Below are 21,100 nucleotides of genomic sequence, written 5' to 3'. Positions count from 1 at the left end.
TTATTCGGCCTACGTATAGGGCCGGTGGCAACCCACCATCGTAAGGAAATTGGGGAGCTCCGAATGAGTGATCGTAATCCGGTCGAGACGACCTACTATAACGGCTGGGGATACGTCGGGATGACCCCCCGAATATTCCAATACTGGTTGAAGATCTCCACGCTTAGAGGTGACGAGAGAAAGTGTGGGAGGGAGACCGGCAGTCGGTAGGTATGCCCAGGCCCTTCATGGGCTGTTGCGCAAAGGATTATTATTAGTATATATGAATATCTGGGAAGCCGATGTTTTTTTTTAGTTTCTTATCATTCTGGTTTGAAGGGTGCAGTCGTATTACAGCCGGCCGCCATAATTGCGGTGGATAGCGGTGCCTGGATCCGCCGTGTCTCTCTACGTAGGTCCGGCGTTGGTAGTTTTCGGCGAGAATACGAGTCTGCGTTATTATGGGGTGTATATTTTATTCAAAACCCTTTCACTGCACTAAATTTGAATCCCTATCTTGTAGCTTTAATGTTAACACTTCTCTCGAAGTTTGTTAGATCACATTTTCTCACTATGATTACAATAAATTGTATCATTATTTTAGTACAAAAACGTATGTTTCTTCAACACATTCTTGGCATTGCCCACGAAACGTAGGATGTCCCGACTCGTCTCGAAAGCTAGAAGGTGGCCTATATGTAACTTACCGAAAGCAGTGCATTTCGCCAACGGACATACAGCGTTAAATATACCGGTTTTCGTCAAAAAACAGAAACCAAGCAGCGACGGATCTGGAAATAGTTGGATGGGTGACAGCCTGGGAGCACCAGGTACTGTTAGCAACCTTTTTGCTTTTTTAATGGTGATAATGACCTTTTTTGTAACTTGAAGTCAATAAATCACAAACATTTCTTGCAGAATGGCTTCCCGAAGAGCCGGCGTTGGTAGTTTTTGTGCGAGGATACGTTCCTGAAATATTATTTGATGTATTTTTGGGCGTTTCTGTTTAAAATCCTAACCCTGCACAAAATTTCCTTCTCTGTCTTCTAGCTTTAATGTTAACACATCTCTCGAAGGTTGTTAAAGCACATTTTCTCACTATGATTACAATGAAATGTATCATTAATAGTAACAATTATGTTTCATCTACACATTCTGGGCAGTGCACACTAAACGAGACATAACCCGTCTCGTCTCGAAAACTAGACGGTGGAGTATATCTATCTTACCGAAAGCAGTACCTTTCGCCAACGGTCATACCGCGCTGAATATACCGGTTCTCGTCCGATCACCGAAGTCAAGCAGTGTCGGGCCTGGTAAGTACTTGGATGGGTGACTGCCTGGGAACACCAGGTACTGTTGGCAACCTTTTTCTTTGTCTTGGTTAATAGTGACATTTTTGTAATTTGAAACCAATCAATCATCCACAGTTTCTGCAGAATCACCTCTTTTATAGCTGTAAGCATATAATATATGTAAAAAATATATATTAGTATATATGAATATCTGGGAAGCCGATGTTTTATTTAATTTCTTATCATGCTGGGTTGCAGGGTGCTGTCGTATTACATCCGGCCGCCATAATTGCTGTGGATAGCTGTGCCTGGATCCGCCGTGTCTCTCTCCGTAGTTCCGGCGTTGGTAGTTTTCGGCGAGAATACGAGTCTGCGTTATTATGGGGTGTATATTTTGTTCAGAACCCTTTCACTGCACTAAATTTTAATCTCTATCTTGTAGCTTTAATGTTAACACATGTCTCGAAGTTTGTTAGAGCACATTTTCTCACTATGATTACAATGAATTGTATCATTATTTGTAGTTCAAAAACGTATGTTTCTTCTACACATTCTTGGCATTGCCCACGAAACGTAGGATGTCCCGACTCGTCTCGAAAGCTAGAAGTTTGCCTATATGTAACTTACCGAAAGTAGTGCATTTCGCCAACGGACATACCACGTTAAATATACCGGTTTTCGTCCCAAAACAGAAGTCAAGCAGCGACGGATATGGTAAGTACTTGGATGGTTGACAGCCTGAGAGCACCATTTACTGTAAGCAACATTTTTGCTTTTTTAATGGTGATAATGACTTTTTTGTAACTTGAAGTCAATGAATCACAAACATTTTTTGCAGAATCGCTTCCCGAAGAGCCGGCGTTGGTAGCTTTTCTGCGAGGATACGTTCCTGCCATATTATTTGATGTATTTTTGTGCGTTTTTGTTTAAAATCTCAACCCTGCACAAAATTTCCTTCTCTGTCTTTTAGCTTTTATGTTAACACATCTCTCGAAGGTTGTTAGAGCACATTTTCTCACTATGATTACAATGAAATGTATCATTATTTTGTGTAGTAACAATTATGTTTTATCTACACATTCTTGGCAGTGCACACAAAATGAGACATAACCCGTCTCGTCTCGAAAACTAGACGGTGGAGTATATCTATTTTACCGAATGCAGTACCTTTCGCCAACGGTCATACCGCGCTGAATATACCGGTTCTCGTCCGATCACCGAAGTCAAGCAGCGTCGGGCCTGGTAAGTACTTGGATGGGTGACCGCCTGGGAACACCAGGTACTGTTGGCAACCTTTTCTTTAATGCTGATAATGACCATATTTGAAACTTGAAGTCAATCAATCACCCACAGTTTTTGAGGAATCGCTCCCCGAAGAGCCGACGTTGGTAGTTTTTCTGCGAGGATACCTTCCTGCCATATTATTTGATGTATTTTACGTGCGTTTTTTGTTTAAAAACCAAACACTTCACAAAATTTCCTTCTCTGTCTTTTAGCTTTAATGTTAACACATGTCTCGAAGGTTGTTAAAGCACATTTTCTCACTATGATTACAATGAAATGTATCATTATTTGTTGTACAAAAACCTATGTTTCTTCTACATATTCTTGGCATTGCCCACGAAACGTGAGATGTCCCGACTCGTCTCGGAAACTAGAAGGTGGCCTATATGTAACTTACCGAAAGCAGTGTCTTTCGCCAACGAACATACCGCGTTAAATATACCAGTTTTCGTCCCAAAACAGAAGTCCAGAAGCGACGGATCTGGAAAGTACTTGGATGGGTGACAGCCTGGGCGTACCAGGTACTGTTAGCAACCTTTTTGCTTTTTTAATGGTGATAATGACTTTTTTGTAACTTGAAGTCAATCAATCACAAATATTTTTTGCAGAATCGCTTCCCAAAAAGCCGGCGTTGTAGTTTTTCGGCGAGGATACGTTCCTCCCATATTATGTGATGTATTTTTGGCCGTTTCTTTTTAAAATCCCAACCCTGCACAAAATTTCCTTCTCTGTCTTTTAGCTTTAATGTTAACACATCTCTCGAAGGTTGTTAAAGCACATTTTCTCACTATGATTACAATGAAATGTATCATTAATAGTAACAATTATGTTTCATCTACACATTCTTGGCAGTGCACACTAAACGAGACATAACCCGTCTCGTCTCAAAAACTAGACGGTGGAGTATATCTATCTTACCGAAAGCAGTACCTTTCGCCAACGGTCATACCGCGCTGAATATACCGGTTATCGTCCGATCACCGAAGTCAAGCAGTGTCGGGCCTGGTAAGTACTTGGATGGGTGACTGCCTGGGAACACCAGGTACTGTTGGCAACCTTTTTCTTTGTTTTGTTTAATAGTGACAATTTTGTAATTTGAAACCAATCAATCATCCATAGTTTCTGCAGAATCACCTCTTTTATAGCTGTAAGCATATAATATATGTAAAAAATGTATATTAGTATATATGAATATCTGGGAAGCCGATGTTTTATTTAATTTCTTATCATGCTGGGTTGCAGGGTGCTGTCGTATTACATCCGGCCGCCATAATTGCGGTGGATAGTGGTGCCTGGATCCGCCGTGTCTCTCTCCGTAGGTCCGGCTTTGGTAGTTTTCGGCCAGAATACGAGTCTGCGTTATTATGGGGTGTATATTTTGTTCAAAACCCTTTCACAGCACTAAATTTGAATCTCTATCTTGTAGCTTTAATGTTAACACATCTCTCGAAGTTTGTTAGAGAACATTTTCTCACTATGATTACAATGAATTGTATCATTATTTGTAGTACAAAAACGCATGTTTGTTCTACACATTCTTGGCATTGCCCACGAAACGTGAGATGTCCCGACTCGTCTCGAAAGCTAGAAGGTGGCCTATATGTAACTTACCGAAAGCAGTGCATTTCGCCAACGGACATACCGCGTTAAATATACCGGTTTTCGTCCCTAAACAGAAGTCAAGCAGCGACAAATCTGGTAAGTACTTGGTGAAGAAAATTGTGCCGCTTACAGCTTAGTGAAAATGGCGACATGGAGCAGCACATTAATGCAATGTTGATATTGTGGATCAACTTGCAGCTTTTGGTGAAAATTAAGCGGCACATTTTGGGTATATTTATGTAGGGTGTTTTTGTCAATAAACATATAAAGTGTATAAACAAGAGTTCAAGAGTTAATATACTACATAGGTTGTAGTCTGTGCAAAGCTGCACTATCGATGTTCTACTGTTTTTGGTTCTCGAAATTTGTTTTGTAGCACTTGTGTTCGTCCGAGTGAGAAGCACAATAAAACTTCTCGGAATAAACTGTACGTGTTCTTTTATTAAACCAACATAGGTTATGGGCCCAGGACGCCCAGAACACGTCTAATGCAGTTGTAATAAGGAAAACGAGGAAGTGCGGCTGTTCATGTTTGAATACGGACTGTGAAAATGGAGTCGGTGAAATCGACTATACAGAAGTTAAATAACAGGAACTATCAAACGTGGAAGTACAAATTGGAGTTACTACTTCTAAAGGAAGAATTGTTGGATGTAGTGACGGGTGTGCAGCCAAAAGAACCGGACGAGGAATGGAAGAAAAAAGACGGAAAGGCTAGGGCCACCATTGGACTTTTGCTGGAAGATGATCAACTCGTTCATGTAAGAAAGCAGGAAACAGCGAAAGGATATTGTTATTCTTTGAAACGGTATCATGAAAAATCAAGTCTCACAACTAAAGTGTATTTATTGAAGAAAATGTGCCGCTTACAGCTTAGTGAAAATGGCGACATGGAGCAGCACATTAATGCAATGTTGGATATTGTGGATCAACTTGCAGCTTTTGGTGAAAATTTAGCGGAACATTTGCAAGTAGCAATGTTGTTGTGTAGCCTGCCGGACAGTTACGAGACGCTAATTACTGCACTGGAGACGAGACCGGAAGAAGACCTAACTTTAGAAATGGTGAAAGGGAAGCTCATACATGAATATAAGAGAAGAAAGGAAGCCAAAACTGACAGTGGTGTTTATTCAGAAAGTGCTCTTAAAGTGAAATCCGATAATGTGAAAAGTGTCTGTTTTTTTTGTAAAAAGCCAGGTCACTTTAAACGTGATTGTTTTAAGTACAAGGCACATAAAAGGAAAATTGTGTATAAAGCAAACCAGGTGAGTAATGTTGAAGAAAGTGAAAAAAGAGATGATGAAAGTGGTTCTGATTGTGATAATGTTCATTTTCTGTGTTTTGAAGCAAGTGAAAAAGGTACAGGTAGAGACAAATGGTACATTGATTCAGCAGCCACATGTCATATGACCAGTGACAAGGAATTTTTTGCCACATTTAATCCAAGTATAAGAAATGAAATGAAAGTTACCAACATCTTTTGACGAGGCAGTTACAGGACCTGATAATGATAAATGGGAGACGGCAATGAATGAAGAAATGAACTCATTAAAAGAAAATAATACTTGGGAACTAGTTCAACCAGTAAATGGAAGAAATGTAATTGGTAGTAAATGGGTGTATACCATTAAAGAAGATGCACAAGGAAAAGTTACTCGTTACAAAGCCAGACTAGTTGCTCAAGGATATTCACAAATCTATGGTGATGATTACGATCTAGTGTTTGCACCAGTTGGAAAACAAGCAACATTCAGAGTTCTTTTAACAGTTGCAGGACAAATGAACATGGCAGTCAAGCATTTTGATGTAAAGACAGCATTTTTGTATGGTGATTTAGATGAAGAAATATACATGAAACAACCTGAGGGATATCATCAACCTGGAAAAGAAGAATATGTATGCAGATTGAAGAAACGCATATATGGGTTAAAACAAGCCGCAAGATCATGGTATAATAAAATTGATGAATTTTTGGTTAACAATAATTTCAAAAGAGGTGAGGCAGATCCGTGTCTTTATACAAAATCAGTTGATGGGAATATGATCTATATTCTAATGTATGTAGATGATCTTGTGATTGCATGTACAAATGTTGATTTAATTAATGATGTAGCAATGTTAATGTCAAAGAAATTTCAGATTAATTGTCTTGGTGATATTAATTGTTATCTGGGAATTCAAGTTGAGAGAAGTAAGGATGGAATTTTTGCTCTTCATCAAAGTAATTACATAGGAAAGTTAATCAAACAATTTGGATTGGAAGATGCAAAGTCATGAAAAATTCCAATGGATCCTGGATACATTAAATATGCAGAAACTTCTGAACCATTACCAAGTAATGAGCAATACAGACAAGCTATTGGAGCATTATTGTACATAAGTATAAATACTAGACCAGACATATCGGCAAGTGTGTCAATTTTGAGTCAGAAGGTCAGTTGTCCTGCTAAAGCTGATTGGATTGAAGTTAAAAGAATTTTTCGTTATTTAAAGGGAACTCAATCATATAAGTTAAAATTAGGAAACAAATTTGAATTTGAAAATGATTATTTGTTAGGTTACGCAGATGCTGATTGGGCTGGGGATGTGTCAACTAGAAAATCAAACAGTGGTTATGTATTTATGTATAAGGGAAGTATGATAAGCTGGGCTTGTAGAAAACAATCTTATGTTTCATTATCTTCCACTGAAGCTGAGTATGTGGCAATTGCAGAAGCATGTAAGGAAGCAAAATGGATAAAATATGTGTTAAATGATATGGATAAAAAATGTGATTATCCAATTATCATAAATGAAGATAATCAAAGTTGTATCAAACTAATTAAAAATGAAAGGGTTAGTTTGAGAACTAAACATATTGATGTAAAATATCATTTTGTTCGTGATCTGTATTATAAAGGTGAAGTAACATTTAAGTACTGTGCTTCAGACGACATGATTGCAGATACATTAACAAAACCTCAAACAGGTATAAAGTTAAGAAGGAATTGTAACTTAATGAATATGATGAGTGAGTAATTATGATGATACACACTTTATTATTCATTGAAAAAAAGGGGGGTTATATGTAGGGTGTTTTTGTCAATAAACATATAAAGTGTATAAACAAGAGATTGTAACGCCGTTCCTCGATGTCGGTAAAAATGGGAAGCATGAACACGGTGACCAATACTCGCGGAGGTATATTGAGCGTGGATAATATAAATCGAGGAACCGCAATTACAATTTTTGCTTGTTATGGGGTTAACCGAATACATATACGGAAATAATTCCCATAATAACAACAGTTTGAATAATGTGTGTGTAAATTCCGCACCCTTCTTTACCCTTTTACAAAAATTCAGCAAGTTATACAACAAGCATTACCTCAATTACGTCACAAATCGCAACTCACACCAATAAAAGTAGTACATTCACTATAGACGTTTATTTAACAAATTTAAATTTGCGGCAACTTTCTTTCAATATTTCCTTCTATTTTTTTTTCTAAGCTTCACAACAAATTCCAATTTATGTACGACCGACAATTCTCATTTTTAGTATTTCTTTTGATCAGAATAATTTACAATAAAAAATAACAATGCAAATAAAAGGTACGTCTTTTTTGGCAATAATACAGATAAAATTTACTTCACTATAAAAGTTTGTACCATTTCAACATTTAACGGACAAATTCTACTAATTTATAGAATACCTAAAATACCTAAAATTATAATTATTTAAAAACTTCTGCCTATTTCTTTCTTTTTAAGAGAACTAGATGCTCATTAATTCCAAATACTCAGTCGGTTAAGATTTGTCTCGTTTGTTATTAGTTGTAAAGGGACTTTCGTTATGACGTCTTTGAGGATGAATGATTATCTATAAAAAATTACGTTCTTGGGTCACACACGTATTGGTTGCACATTTGGGTTACTGTTGCGGCGATGTTTTACATTATTACTTGGTTCACGCACATGTACGTATCTATTTCTCACTCGTGATCTTGTTTTATGCACATGACGCATTCAAAGCGCCGATCTTTTATCGCGTCTTATTTGTAATGCACAAATCAATAAATTGGCAAGTATGAATTTAAGTTTGTTACGCAAGTTCAGTTCACTATAACACACGTAATCTTACGTACCTTCTAAACGTTCTAGTTGCCAAATTAGCCCGGCTGTTCACAACATCCAAAAGTAGTCGAATTGATGCAGTCAAATTCAAGTGTTCTGGTTACGTAATAGATTTTTGCCGTTACTTCCTTGATGCCATGTGCGCTTATGGATACTGCAGCGAAGTGTATTGGTTCTAGTTATTTCAAGGTTCAATGTCTATGTTCCGACTCCAGTTCATGCTGACATTAAATACTTGTTGGTTAATTACTTTCGAAAAACAAATACTAGTCATGCAAATATATATATGTGTAAAAATGGTTACCACAAATTAAAATACTGGTCGTGACAATTACCACAAAAACGACTATCGCAAAATTTATATATATGCTGAAAATTGGTTCACAAAAAAATAAGTCCAAAGCACAATTCCTTACAAATGTTTTTAGTGACAGGACACTATGTTGCAAAGAAGCAATGTAAGTTCAAACGGCAACACGTAACATTTAAAAAATGAATGACCAAAGTTCTCAAAGTCCCAACTTACGATAGTGGTTGCACAGGATACAATAAAACTTGCCCCAGTTTTTGAATGAAATACCAAGCGACGTTGAACCTTGATTGTCGTGCGACGAACTGTGTTTTTGCCTACCTCCGCTGCTAGCGAAGAAGAAAAAGGTGAAAATTGACAGGAGAGACATCTATCGGAATAAATTGGTAGTGAGGAAAAATAACCTCATGGGGATTTTTATGGAATGAAATTTCCCGGGTGGGAAATTTTCACTCAATGTAATGGGATGACGCAATGCGGGACTTACAAATTACAGATTTACGTCATCACCGTTACAAGATCAAGAGTTAATATACTACATAGGTTGTAGTCTGTGCAAAGCTGCACTATCGATGTTCTACTGTTTTTGGTTCTCGAAATTTGTTTTGTAGCACTTGTGTTCGTCCGAGTGAGAAGCACAATAAAACTTCTCGGAATAAACTGTACGTGTTCTTTTATTAAACCAACACTTGGCTGGGTGACAGCCTTGGAGCACCAGGTACTGTTATCAACCTTTTTTATTTTGTAATGGTGATAATGACTCTTTTTGTAACTTGAAGTCAATCAATCACAAACATTTTTTGCAGAATCGTGTCCCGAAGAGCCGGCGTTGGTAGTTTTTCTGCGAGGATACGTTCCTGAAATATTATTTGATGTATTTTTTGGCGTTTCTGTTTAAAATCCCAACCCTGCACAAAATTTCCTTCTCTGTCTTTTATCTTTAATGTTAACACATCTCTCGAAGGTTGTTCAAGCACATTTTCTCACTATGATTACAGTGAAATGTATCATTAATAGTATGAATTATGTTTCATCTACACATTCTTGGGAGTGCACACTGAACGAGACATTACCCGTCTCGTCTCGAAAACTAGACGGTGGAGTATATCTATCTTACCAAAAGCAGTACCTTTCGCCAACGGTCATACCGCGCTGAATATACCGGTTCTCGTCCGATCACCGAAGTCAAGCAGCGTCGGACCTGGTAAGTACTTGGATGGTTGACTGCCTGGGAACACCAGGTACTGTTGGCAACCATCTTCTTTGTTTTGGTTAATAGTGACCTTTTTGTAATTTGAAACCAATCAATCATCCACAGTTCCTGCAGAATCACCTCTTTTATAGCTGTAAGCAAATAATATATGTAAAAAATGTATATTAGTATATATGAATATCTTTGAAGCCGATGTTTTATTTAATTTCTTATCATGCTAGGTTGCAGGGTGCTGACGTATTTCATCCGGCCGCCATAATTGCGGTGGATAGCGGTGCCTGGATCCGCCGTGTCTCTCTCCGTAGGTCCGACGTTGGTAGTTTTCAGCGAGAATACGAGTCTGCGTTATTATTGGGTGTATATTTTGTTCAAAACCCTTTCACTGCACTAAATTTTAATCTCTATCTTGAGTCTTTAATGTTAACACATCTCTCGAAGTTTGTTAGAGCACATTTTCTCACTATGATTACAATGAATTGTATCATTATTTGTAGTTCAAGAACGTATGTTTCTTCTACACATTCTTGTCATTGCCCACGAAACGTAGGATGTCCCGACTCGTCTCGAAAGCTAGAAGGTTGCCTATATGTAACTTACCGAAAGCAGAGCCTTTCGCCAAAGGACATACCGCGTTAAATATACCGGTTTTCGTCCCAAAACAGAAGTCAAGCAGCGTCGAGCCTGGTAAGTTCTTGGATGGGTGACTTCCTGGGAACACCAGGTACTGTTGGCAACCTTTTTCTTTGTTTTGGTTAATAGTGACCTTTTTGTAATTTGAAACCAATCAATCATCCACAGTTTCTGCAGAATCACCTCTTTTATAGCTGTAAGCAAATACTATATGTAAAAAATCATGCTGGCTTGCAGGGTGCTGTCGTATTACATCCGGCCGCCATAATTGCGGTGGATAGCGGTGCCTGGATCTGCCGTGTCTCTCTCCAAAGGTCCGGCGTTGGTAGTTTTCGGCGAGAATACGAGTCTGCGTTATAATGGGGTGTATATTTTGTTCAAAACCCTTTCACTGCACTAAATATGAATCTCTATCTTGTAGCTTTAATGTTAACACATCTCTCGAAGTTTGTTAGAGCACATTTTCTCACTATGATTACAATGAATTGTATCATTATTTGTAGTACAAAAACCTATGTTTCTTCTACACATTCTTGGCATTGCCCACGAAACGTAGGATGTCCCGACTCGCCTCGAAAACTAGAAGGTGGCCTATATGTAACTTACCGAAAGCAGTGTCTTTCGCCAACGGACATACCGCCTTAAATATACCGGTTTTCGTCCCAAAACAGAAGTCAAGCAGCGAAGGATCTGGTAAGTACTTGGATGGGTGACAGCCTGGGAGCACCAGGTACTGTGAGCTACCTTTTGCTTTTTTAATGGTGATAATGACTTTTTTGTAACTTGAAGTCAATCAATCACAAATATTTTTGCAGAATCGCTTCCCAAACAGCCGGCGTTGGTAGTTTTTCGGCGAGGATACGTTCCTGCCATATTATTTGATGTATTTTTGGGCGTTTCTGTTTAACATCCCAACCCTGCACAAAATTTCCTTCTCTGTCTTTTAACTTTAATGTTAACACATCTCTCGAAGAGTGTTAAAGCACATTTTCTCACTATGATTACAATCAAATGTATCAATATTTGGTGTAGTAACACTTACGTTTCATCTACACTTTCTTGGCAGTGCACACAAAACGGGACATAATACGTCTCGTCTCGAAAACTAGACGGTGGAGTATATATATCTTACCGAAATCAGTACCCCTCTCCAACGGTCATACCGCGCTGAATATACCGGTTCTCGTCCGTTCACCGAAGTCAAGCAGCGTCGGGCCTGGTAAGTACTTGGATGGGTGACTGCCCGGGAACACCAGGTACTGTTGGCAACCTTTTTCTTTGTTTTGGTTAATAGTGACCCTTTTGTAATTTGAAACCAATCAATCATTCACAGTTTCTGCAGAATCACCTCTTTCATAGCAGTCAGAAAATAATATATGTAAAACATGTATATTAGTATATATGAATATCTGGGAAGCCGATGTTTTTTTTTTTAATTTCTTATCATTTTGGGTTGCAGGTTGCTGTCGTATTACATCTGGCCGCCATAATTGCGGTGGATAGCGGTGCCTGGGTCCGACGTGTCTCTCTCCGTAGGTCCTGCGTTGGGAGTTTTCGGCGAGAATACCAGTCTGCGTTATTATGGGGTGTATATTTTGTTCAAAACCCTTTCACTGCACTAAATTTGAATCTCTATCTTGTAGCTTTAATGTTAACACATCTCTCGAAGTTTGTTAGAGCACATTTTCTCACTATGATTACAATGAATTGTATCATTATTTGTAGTACAAAAACCTATGTTTCTTCTACACATTCTTGGCATTGCCCACGAAAAATAGGATGTCCCGACTCGCCTCGAAAACTAGAGGGTGGCCTATATGTAACTTACCGAAAGCAGTGTCTTTCGCCAACGGACATACCGCCTTAAATATACCGGTTTTCGTCCCAAAACAGAAGTCAAGCAGCGAAGAATGTTGTAAGTACTTGGATGGGTGACAGCCTGGGAGCACCAGGTACTGTGAGCAACCTTTTGCTTTTTTAATGGTGATAATGACTTTTTTGTAACTTGAAGTCAATCAATCGCAAATATTTTTTGCAGAATCGCTTCCCAAACAGCCGGCGTTGGTAGTTTTTTGGCGAGGATACGTTCCTGCCATATTATTTGATGTATTTTTGGGCGTTTCTGTTTAACATCCCAACCCTGCACAAAATTTCCTTCTCTGTCTTTTAGCTCTAATGTTAACACATGTCTCGAAGAGTGTTAAAGCACATTTTCTCACTATGATTACAATCAAATGTATCAATATTTGGTGTAGTAACACTTACGTTTCATCTACACTTTCTTGGCAGTGCACACAAAACGGGACATAATAGGTCTCGTCTCGAAAACTAGACGGTGGAGTATATCTATCTTACCGAAAGCAGTACCCCTCGCCAACGGTCATACCGCGCTGAATATACCGGTTCTCGTCCGATCACCGAAGTCAAGCAGCGTCGGGCCTGGTAAGTACTTGGATGGGTGACTGCCTGGGAACACCAGGTACTGTTGGCAACCTTTTTCTTTGTTTTGGTTGATAATGACCTATTTGTAATTTGAAACCAATCAATCATCCACAGTTTCTGCAGAATCACCTCTTTTATAGCTGTAAGCAAATAATATATGTAAAAAATGTATATTAGTATATATGAATATCTGTGAAGCCGATGTTTTTTTTAGTTTCTTATCATGCTGGTTTGAAGGGTGCAGTCGTATTACAGCCGGCCGCCATAATTGCGGTGGATAGCGGTGCCTGGATCCGCCGTGTCTCTCTCCGTAGGTCCGGCGTTGGTATTTTTCGGCGAGAATACGAGTCTGCGTTATTATGGGGTGTATATTTTGTTCAAAACCCTTTCACTGCACTAAATTTGAATCCCTATCGTGTAGCATTAATGTTAACACATCTCTCGAAGTTTGTTACAGCACATTTTCTCACTATGATTACAATGAATTGTATCATTATTTTAGTACAAAAACGTATGTTACTTCAACACATTCTTGGCATTGCCCACGAAACGTAGGATGTCCCGACTCGTCTCGAAAGCTAGAAGGTGGCCTATATGTAACTTACCGAAAGCAGTGCATTTCGCCAGCGGACATACCGCGTTAAATATACCGGTTTTCGTCCCACAAAAGAAACCAAGCAGCGACGGATCTGGAAAGTACTTGGATGGGTGACAGCCTGGGAGCACCAGGTACTGTTGGCAACCTTTTTCTTTGTTTTGTTTAATAGTGACATTTTTGTAATTTGAAACAAATCAATCATCCACAGTTTCTGCAGAATCACCTCTTTTATAGCTGCAAGCATATAATATATGTAAAAAATGTATATTAGTATATATGAATATCTGGGAAGCCGATGTTTTATTTAATTTCTTATCATGCTGGGTTGCAGGGTGCTGTCGCATTACATCCCGCCGCCATTATTGCGGTGGATAGCGGTGCCTGGATCCGCCGTGTCTCTCTCCGTAGGTCCGGCGTTTGTAGTTTTCGGCGATAATATGAGTCTGCGTTATTATTATGTGTATATTTTGTTCAAAACCCTTTCACTGCACTAAATTTTAATCTCTATTTTGTAGCTTTAATGTTAACACATCTCTCGAAGCTTGTTAAAGCACATTTTCTCACTATGATTACAATGAAATGTATCATTATTTGTTGTACAAAAACCTATGTTTCTTCTACACATTCTTGGCATTGCCCACGAAACGTGAGATGTCCCGACTCGTCCCGAAAACTAGAAGGTGGCCTATATGTAACTTACCGAAAGCATTGTCTTTCGCAAATGGACATACGGCGTTAAATATACCGGTTTTCGTCCCAAAACAGAAGTCAAGAAGCGACGGATCTGGTAAGTACTTGGATGGGTGACCGCCTGGGAGCACCAGGTAGTGTTGGCAACCTTTTTCTTTGTTTTGGTTAATAGTGACCTTTTTGTAATTTGAAACCAATCAATCATCCACAGTTTCAGCAGAACCACCTCTTTTATAGCTGTAAGGAAATAATATATGTAAAAAATGTATATTAGTATATATGAATATCTGGGAAGCCGATGTTTTTTTTTTAGTTTCTTATCATGCTGGGTTGCGTTGTGCAGTCGTATTACAGCCGGCCGCCATAATTGCGGTGGATAGCGGTGCCTGGATCCGCCGTGTCTCTCTCCGTAGGTCCGGCGTTGGTAGTTTTCGTCGAGAATACGAGTCAGCGTTTTTATGGGGTGTATATTTTGTTCAAAATCCTTTCACTACACTAAATTTGAATCTCTATCTTGTAGCTTTAATGTTAACACATCTCCCGAAGTTTGTTAGAGCACATTTTCTCACTATGATTACAATCAAATGTATCAATATTTGGTGTAGTAACACTTATGTTTCATCTACACTTTCTTGGCAGTGCACACAAAACGGGACATAATACGTCTCGTCTCGAAAACTAGACGGTGGAGTATATCTATCTTACCGAAAGCAGTACCTTTCGCCAACGGTCATACCGCGCTGAATATACCGGTTCTCGTCCGATCACCGAAGTCAAGCAGCGTCGGGCCTGCTAACTAGTTGGATGGGTGACTGCCTGGGAACAACAGGTACTGTTGGCAACCTTTTTATTTGTTTTGGTTGATAGTGACCTTTTTGTAATTTGAAACTAATCAATCATCCACAGTTTCTGCAGATTCACCTCTTTTATAGCTGTAAGCAAATAATATATGTAAAAAATGTATATTAGTATATATGAATATCTTGGAAGCCGATGATTTTTTGTAGTTTCTTATCATGCTGGGTTGCAGGGTGCTGTCGTATTTAAGCCGGCCGCCATAATTGCGGTGGAATGCGGTGCCTGGATCCGCCGTGTCTCTCTCCGTAGTTCCGGCGTTGGTAGTTTTCGGTGAGAATACGAGTCTGCGTTATTATGAGGTGTATATTTTGTTCAAAACCCTTTCAATACACTCAATTTGAATCTCTATCTTGTAGCTTTAATGTTAACACATCTCTCGAAGGGTGTTAAAGAACATTTTCTCACTATGATTACAATCAAATGTATCAATATTTGGTGTAGTAACACTTATGTTTCATTTACACTTTCTTGGCAGTGCACACAAAACGATACATAATACGTCTCGTCTCGAAAACTAGACGGTGGAGTATATCTATCTTACCGAAAGCAGTATTTCTCGCCAACGGTCATACCTCGCTGAATATACCGGTTCTCGTCTGATCACCGAAGTCAAGCAGCGTCGGGCCTGGTAAGTACTTGGATTGGTGACCGCCTGGGAACACCAGGTACTGTTGGCAAACTTTTTGCTTCTTTAATGGTGATAATGACCTTTTTCGTAACTTCAAACCAATCAATCATCCACAGTTTCTGCAGATTCACCTCTTTTATAGCTGTCAGCAAATAAAATATGTAAAAAATGTATATTAGTATATATGAATATCTGGGAATGGGATGTTTTTTTTTAGTTTTTTATCATGCTGGGTTGCAGAGTGCTGCTGTATTAGAGCCGGCAGCCATAATTGCGGTGGGGATCTGTGAATGGCTCCCCCGTGTCGCTCTCCGTAGGTCCGGCGTTGGTAGTTTTCGGCGAGGGTACGTGTCTGCTTTCTTATGGGGTGTATATTTTGTGCAAAATCCTTTCACTCCACTACATTTTCTTTTCTATCTTGTAGCTCTAATGTTAACACATCTCTCGAAGTGTCTTAGAGCACGTTTTCTCACTATGATTACAATGAATTGTATCATTATTTGTTGTACAAAATCGTATGTTTCTTCTACACATACTTGGCAGTGCACACAAGACGAGACATAACCCGTCTCGTCTCGAAAAATAGAAGGTGGAGTATATCTATCCTACCGAATGCAGTACCTTTCGCCAACGGTCATACCTCGCTGAATATACCGGTTCTCGTCCGATCACCGAAGTCTGCAGCGTCGGGCCTGGTAAGTACTTGGATGGGTGACCGCCTGGGAACACCAGGTACTGTTTGCATCTTTTTTTTTAATGCTGATAATGACCTTTTTTGAAACTTGAAGTCAATCAATCACCCACAGTTTTTGAGGAATCGCTCCCCGAAGATCCGACTTTTTTAGTTTTTCTGCGAGGATACCTTCCTGCCACATTATTTGATGTATTTTATCTGCGTTTTTTGTTTAAAAACCCAAACCTTCACAAAATGTGTTTCTCTGTCTTTTAGCTTTAATGTTAACACATCTCTCGAAAGTTGTTAAAGCACATTTTCTCACTATGATTACAATGAAATGTATCATTAATAGTAACAATTATGTTTCATCTACACATTCTTATCAGTGAACACTAAACGAGACATAACCCGTCTCGTCTGGAAAACTAGACGGTGGAGTATATCTATATTACCGAAAGCAGTACAGTCACGGACACTGCCGGCTTGTAATGAATCCATTGACTTTCAATGGAATCGTTACAAGCTACAGTGTCCGTGACTGTACCTTTCGCCAAAAATCATACCGCGCTGAATTTACCGGTTCTCGTCCGATCACCGAAGTCAAGCAGCGTCGGGCATGGTAAGTACTTGGATGGGTGACTGCCTGGAAACACCAGGTACTGTTGGCAACCTTTTTATTTGTTTTGGTTGAGAGTGACCTTTTTGTAATTTGAAACTAATCAATCATCCACAGTTTCTGCAGAATCACTTCTTTTATAGCTGTAAGCAAATAATATATGTAAAAAATGTATATTAGTATATATGAATATCTTGGAAGCCGATGTTTTTTTGTAGTTTCTTATCATGCTGGGTTGCAGGGTGCTGTCGTATTACAGCCGGCCGCCATAATTGCGGTGGAATGCGGTGCCTGGATCCGCCGTGTCTCTCTCCGTAGTTCCGGGGTTGGTAGTTTTCGGCGAGAATACGAGTCTGCGTTATTATGAGGTGTATATTTTGTTCAAAACCCTTTCAATACACTAAATTTGAATCTCTATCTTGTAGCTTTAATGTTAACACATCTCTCGAAGGGTGTTAAAGAACATTTTCTCACTATGATTACAATCAAATGTATCAATATTTGGTGTAGTAACACTTATGTTTCATTTACACTTTCTTGGCAGTGGACACAAAACGAGACATAATACGTCTCGTCTCGAAAACTAGACGGTGGAGTATATCTATCTTACCGAAAGCAGTATTTCTCGCCAACGGTCATACCTCGCTGAATATACCGGTTCTCGTCTGATCACCGAAGTCAAGCAGCGTCGGGCCTGGTAAGTACTTGGATTGGTGACCGCCTGGGAACACCAGGTACTGTTGGCAAACTTTTTGTTTCTTTAATGGTGATAATGACCTTTTTCGTAACTTGAAACCAATCAATCATCCACAGTATCTGTAGAATCACCTCTTTTATAGCTGTCAGCAAATAAAATATGTAAAAAATGTATATTAGTATATAGGAATATCTTGGAAGCCGATGTTTTTTTGTAGTTTTTTATCATGCTGGGTTGCAGAGTGCTGCTTTATTAGAGCCGGCCGCCATAATTGCGTTGGGGATCTGTGAATGGCTCCCCCGTGTCGCTCTCCGTAGTTCCGGCGTTGGTAGTTTTCGGCGAGGGTACGTGTCTGCTTTCTTATGGGGTGTATATTTTGTGCAAAATCCTTTCACTCCACTACATTTTCTTTTCTATCTTGTAGCGCTAATGTTAACACATCTCTCGAAGTGTCTTAGAGCACATTTTCTCACTATGATTACAATGAATTGTATCATTATTTGTTGTACAAAATCGTATGTTTCTTCTACACATACTTGGCAGTGCACACAAGACGAGACATAACCCGTCTCGTCTCGAAAACTAGAAGGTGGAGTATATCTATCTTACCGAATGCAGTACCTTTCGCCAGCGGTCATACCTCGCTGAATATACCGGTTCTCGTCCGATCACCGAAGTCTGCAGCGTCGGGCCTGGTAAGTACTTGGATGGGTGACCGCCTGGGAACACCAGGTACTGTTTGCATCTTTTTTTTTAATGCTGATAATGACCTTTTTTGAAACTTGAAGTCAATCAATCACCCACAGTTTTTGAGGAATCGCTCCCCGAAGATCCGACTTTTTTAGTTTTTCTGCGAGGATACCTTCCTGCCACATTATTTGATGTATTTATGTGCGTTTTTTGTTTAAAAACCCAACCCTTCACAAAATGTGTTTCTCTGACTTTTAGCTTTAATGTTAACACATCTCTCGAAGGTTGTTAAAGCACATTTTCTCACTATGATTACAATGAAATGTATCATTAATAGTAACAATTATGTTTCATCTGCACATTCTTGGCAGTGAACACTAAACGAGACATAACCCGTCTCGTCTCGAAAACTAGACGGTGGAGTATATCTATATTACCGAAAGCAGTACAGTCACGGACACTGCCGGCTTGTAATGAATACATTGACTTTCAATGGAATCGTTACAAGCTTCAGTGTCCGTGACTGTACCTTTCGCCAAAGGTCATACCGCGCTGAATATACCGGTTCTCGTCCGATCACCGAAGTCAAGCAGCGTCGGGCATGGTAAGTACTTGGATGGGTAACTGCCTGGGAACACCAGGTACTCTTGGCAACCTTTTTATTTGTTTTGGTTGATAGTGACCTTTTTGTAATTTGAAACTAATCAATCATCCACAGTTTCTGCAGAATCACCTCTTTTATAGCTGTAAGCAAATAATATATGTAAAAAATGTATATTAGTATATATGAATATCTTGGAAGCCGATGTTTTTTTGTAGTTTCTTATCATGCTGGGTTGCAGGGTGCTGTCGTATTACAGCCGGCCGCCATAATTGCGGTGAAATGCGGTGCCTGGATCCGCCGTGTCTCTCTCCGTAGTTCCGGGGTTGGTAGTTTTCGGCGAGAATACGAGTCTCCGTTATTATGAGGTGTATATTTTGTTCAAAACCCTTTCAATACACTCAATTTGAATCTCTATCTTGTAGCTTTAATGTTAACACATCTCTCGAAGGGTGTTAAAGAACATTTTCTCACTATGATTACAATCAAATGTATCAATATTTGGTGTAGTAACACTTATGTTTCATTTATACTTTCTTGGCAGTGCACACAAAACGAGACATAATACGTCTCGTCTCGAAAACTAGACGGTGGAGTATATCTATCTTACCGAAAGCAGTATTTCTCGCCAACGGTCATACCTCGCTGAATATACCGGTTCTCGTCTGATCACCGAAGTCAAGCAGCGTCGGGCCTGGTAAGTACTTGGATTGGTGACCGCCTGGGAACACCAGGTACTGTTGGCAAACTTTTTGCTTCTTTAATGGTGATAATGACCTTTTTCGTAACTTCAAACCAATCAATCATCCACAGTTTCCGTAGAATCACCTCTTTTATAGCTGTCAGCAAATAAAATATGTAAAAAATGTATATTAGTATATATGAATATCTGTGAATGGGATGTTTTTTTAGTTTTTTATCATGCTGGGTTGCAGAGTGCTGCTGTATTAGAGCCGGCCGCCATAATTGCGGTGGGGATCTGTGAATGGCTCCCCCGTGTCGCTCTCCGTAGGTCCGGCGTTGGTAGTTTTCGGCGAGGGTACGTGTCTGCTTTCTTATGGGGTGTATATTTTGTGCAAAATCCTTTCACTCCACTACATTTTCTTTTCTATCTTGTAGCTCTAATGTTAACACATCTCTCGAAGTGTCTTAGAGCACATTTTCTCACTATGATTACAATGAATTGTATCATTTTTTGTTGTACAAAATCGTATGTTTCTTCTACACATACTTGGCAGTGCACACAAGACGAGACATAACCCGTCTCGTCTCGAAAAATAGAAGGTGGAGTATATCTATCCTACCGAATGCAGTACCTTTCGCCAACGGTCATACCTCGCTGAATATACCGGTTCTCGTCCGATCACCGAAGTCTGCAGCGTCGGGCCTGGTAAGTACTTGGATGGGTGACCGCCTGGGAACACCAGGTTCTGTTTGCATCCTTTTTTTTAATGCTGATAATGACCTTTTTTGAAACTTGAAGACAATCAATCACCCACAGTTTTTGAGGAATCGCTCCCCGAAGATCCGACTTTTTTAGTTTTTCTGCGAGGATACCTTCCTGCCACATTATTTGATGTATTTTATCTGCGTTTTTTGTTTAAAAACCCAACCCTTCACAAAATGTGTTTCTCTGTCTTTTAGCTTTAATGTTAACACATCTCTCGAAAGTTGTTAAAGCACATTTTCTCACTATGATTACAATGAAATGTATCATTAATAGTAACAATTATGTTTCATCTACACATTCTTATCAGTGAACACTAAACGAGACATAACCCGTCTCGTCTGGAAAACTAGACGGTGGAGTATATCTATATTACCGAAAGCAGTACAGTCACGGACACTGCCGGCTTGTAATGAATACATTGACTTTCAATGGAATCGTTACAAGCTACAGTGTCCGTGACTGTACCTTTCGCCAAAAATCATACCGCGCTGAATTTACCGGTTCTCGTCCGATCACCGAAGTCAAGCAGCGTCGGGCATGGTAAGTACTTGGATGGGTGACTGCCTGGGAACACCAGGTACTGTTGGCAACCTTTTTATTTGTTTTGGTTGAGAGTGACCTTTTTGTAATTTGAAACTAATCAATCATCCACAGTTTCTGCAGAATCACTTCTTTTATAGCTGTAAGCAAATAATATATGTAAAAAATGTATATTAGTATATATGA

The 21,100-nt window shown here is 39.4% G+C and overlaps 10 non-coding genes and 6 pseudogenes across 10 annotated transcripts; all 16 read left to right on the top strand.

The window, feature by feature from the left end:
• The first annotated feature begins 1,225 nt into the window (after window positions 1-1,225).
• Window positions 1,226-1,344, top strand: LOC145995428 (5S ribosomal RNA). Its single transcript, XR_014442481.1, has one exon. It is a non-coding gene; the product is annotated as a 5S ribosomal RNA (ribosomal RNA).
• Window positions 1,345-2,446: 1,102 nt separating this feature from the next.
• Window positions 2,447-2,565, top strand: LOC145995743 (5S ribosomal RNA). Its single transcript, XR_014442720.1, has one exon. It is a non-coding gene; the product is annotated as a 5S ribosomal RNA (ribosomal RNA).
• A 928-nt stretch (window positions 2,566-3,493) lies between these two features.
• On the top strand, window positions 3,494-3,612 carry LOC145995632 (5S ribosomal RNA). Its single transcript, XR_014442677.1, has one exon. It is a non-coding gene; the product is annotated as a 5S ribosomal RNA (ribosomal RNA).
• Window positions 3,613-9,719: 6,107 nt separating this feature from the next.
• On the top strand, window positions 9,720-9,838 carry LOC145995541 (5S ribosomal RNA). The gene has a single exon (XR_014442589.1). It is a non-coding gene; the product is annotated as a 5S ribosomal RNA (ribosomal RNA).
• Window positions 9,839-11,577: 1,739 nt separating this feature from the next.
• On the top strand, window positions 11,578-11,696 carry LOC145995617 (5S ribosomal RNA). The gene has a single exon (XR_014442663.1). It is a non-coding gene; the product is annotated as a 5S ribosomal RNA (ribosomal RNA).
• Window positions 11,697-12,800: 1,104 nt separating this feature from the next.
• Window positions 12,801-12,919, top strand: LOC145995642 (5S ribosomal RNA). The gene has a single exon (XR_014442687.1). It is a non-coding gene; the product is annotated as a 5S ribosomal RNA (ribosomal RNA).
• Window positions 12,920-14,880: 1,961 nt separating this feature from the next.
• LOC145995658 (5S ribosomal RNA) lies at window positions 14,881-14,999 on the top strand. The gene has a single exon (XR_014442702.1). It is a non-coding gene; the product is annotated as a 5S ribosomal RNA (ribosomal RNA).
• Window positions 15,000-15,574: 575 nt separating this feature from the next.
• LOC145995499 (5S ribosomal RNA) lies at window positions 15,575-15,693 on the top strand. Its single transcript, XR_014442549.1, has one exon. It is a non-coding gene; the product is annotated as a 5S ribosomal RNA (ribosomal RNA).
• A 577-nt stretch (window positions 15,694-16,270) lies between these two features.
• LOC145995720 (5S ribosomal RNA) lies at window positions 16,271-16,388 on the top strand (annotated as a pseudogene).
• Window positions 16,389-16,869: 481 nt separating this feature from the next.
• LOC145995782 (5S ribosomal RNA) lies at window positions 16,870-16,988 on the top strand (annotated as a pseudogene).
• A 575-nt stretch (window positions 16,989-17,563) lies between these two features.
• LOC145995498 (5S ribosomal RNA) lies at window positions 17,564-17,682 on the top strand. Its single transcript, XR_014442548.1, has one exon. It is a non-coding gene; the product is annotated as a 5S ribosomal RNA (ribosomal RNA).
• A 577-nt stretch (window positions 17,683-18,259) lies between these two features.
• LOC145995749 (5S ribosomal RNA) lies at window positions 18,260-18,377 on the top strand (annotated as a pseudogene).
• A 480-nt stretch (window positions 18,378-18,857) lies between these two features.
• LOC145995691 (5S ribosomal RNA) lies at window positions 18,858-18,976 on the top strand (annotated as a pseudogene).
• A 575-nt stretch (window positions 18,977-19,551) lies between these two features.
• On the top strand, window positions 19,552-19,670 carry LOC145995497 (5S ribosomal RNA). The gene has a single exon (XR_014442547.1). It is a non-coding gene; the product is annotated as a 5S ribosomal RNA (ribosomal RNA).
• Window positions 19,671-20,245: 575 nt separating this feature from the next.
• On the top strand, window positions 20,246-20,363 carry LOC145995754 (5S ribosomal RNA; annotated as a pseudogene).
• Window positions 20,364-20,844: 481 nt separating this feature from the next.
• Window positions 20,845-20,963, top strand: LOC145995751 (5S ribosomal RNA; annotated as a pseudogene).
• Window positions 20,964-21,100: the final 137 nt, after the last annotated feature.

This window comes from Lepisma saccharinum, chromosome 11 (genome assembly GCF_977018435.1).
Source record: "Lepisma saccharinum chromosome 11, izLepSacc3.1, whole genome shotgun sequence".
In the NCBI taxonomy this organism is placed as follows: Eukaryota; Metazoa; Arthropoda; class Insecta; order Zygentoma; family Lepismatidae; genus Lepisma; species Lepisma saccharinum.
This window is presented reverse-complemented; position numbering and strand designations above follow the sequence as displayed.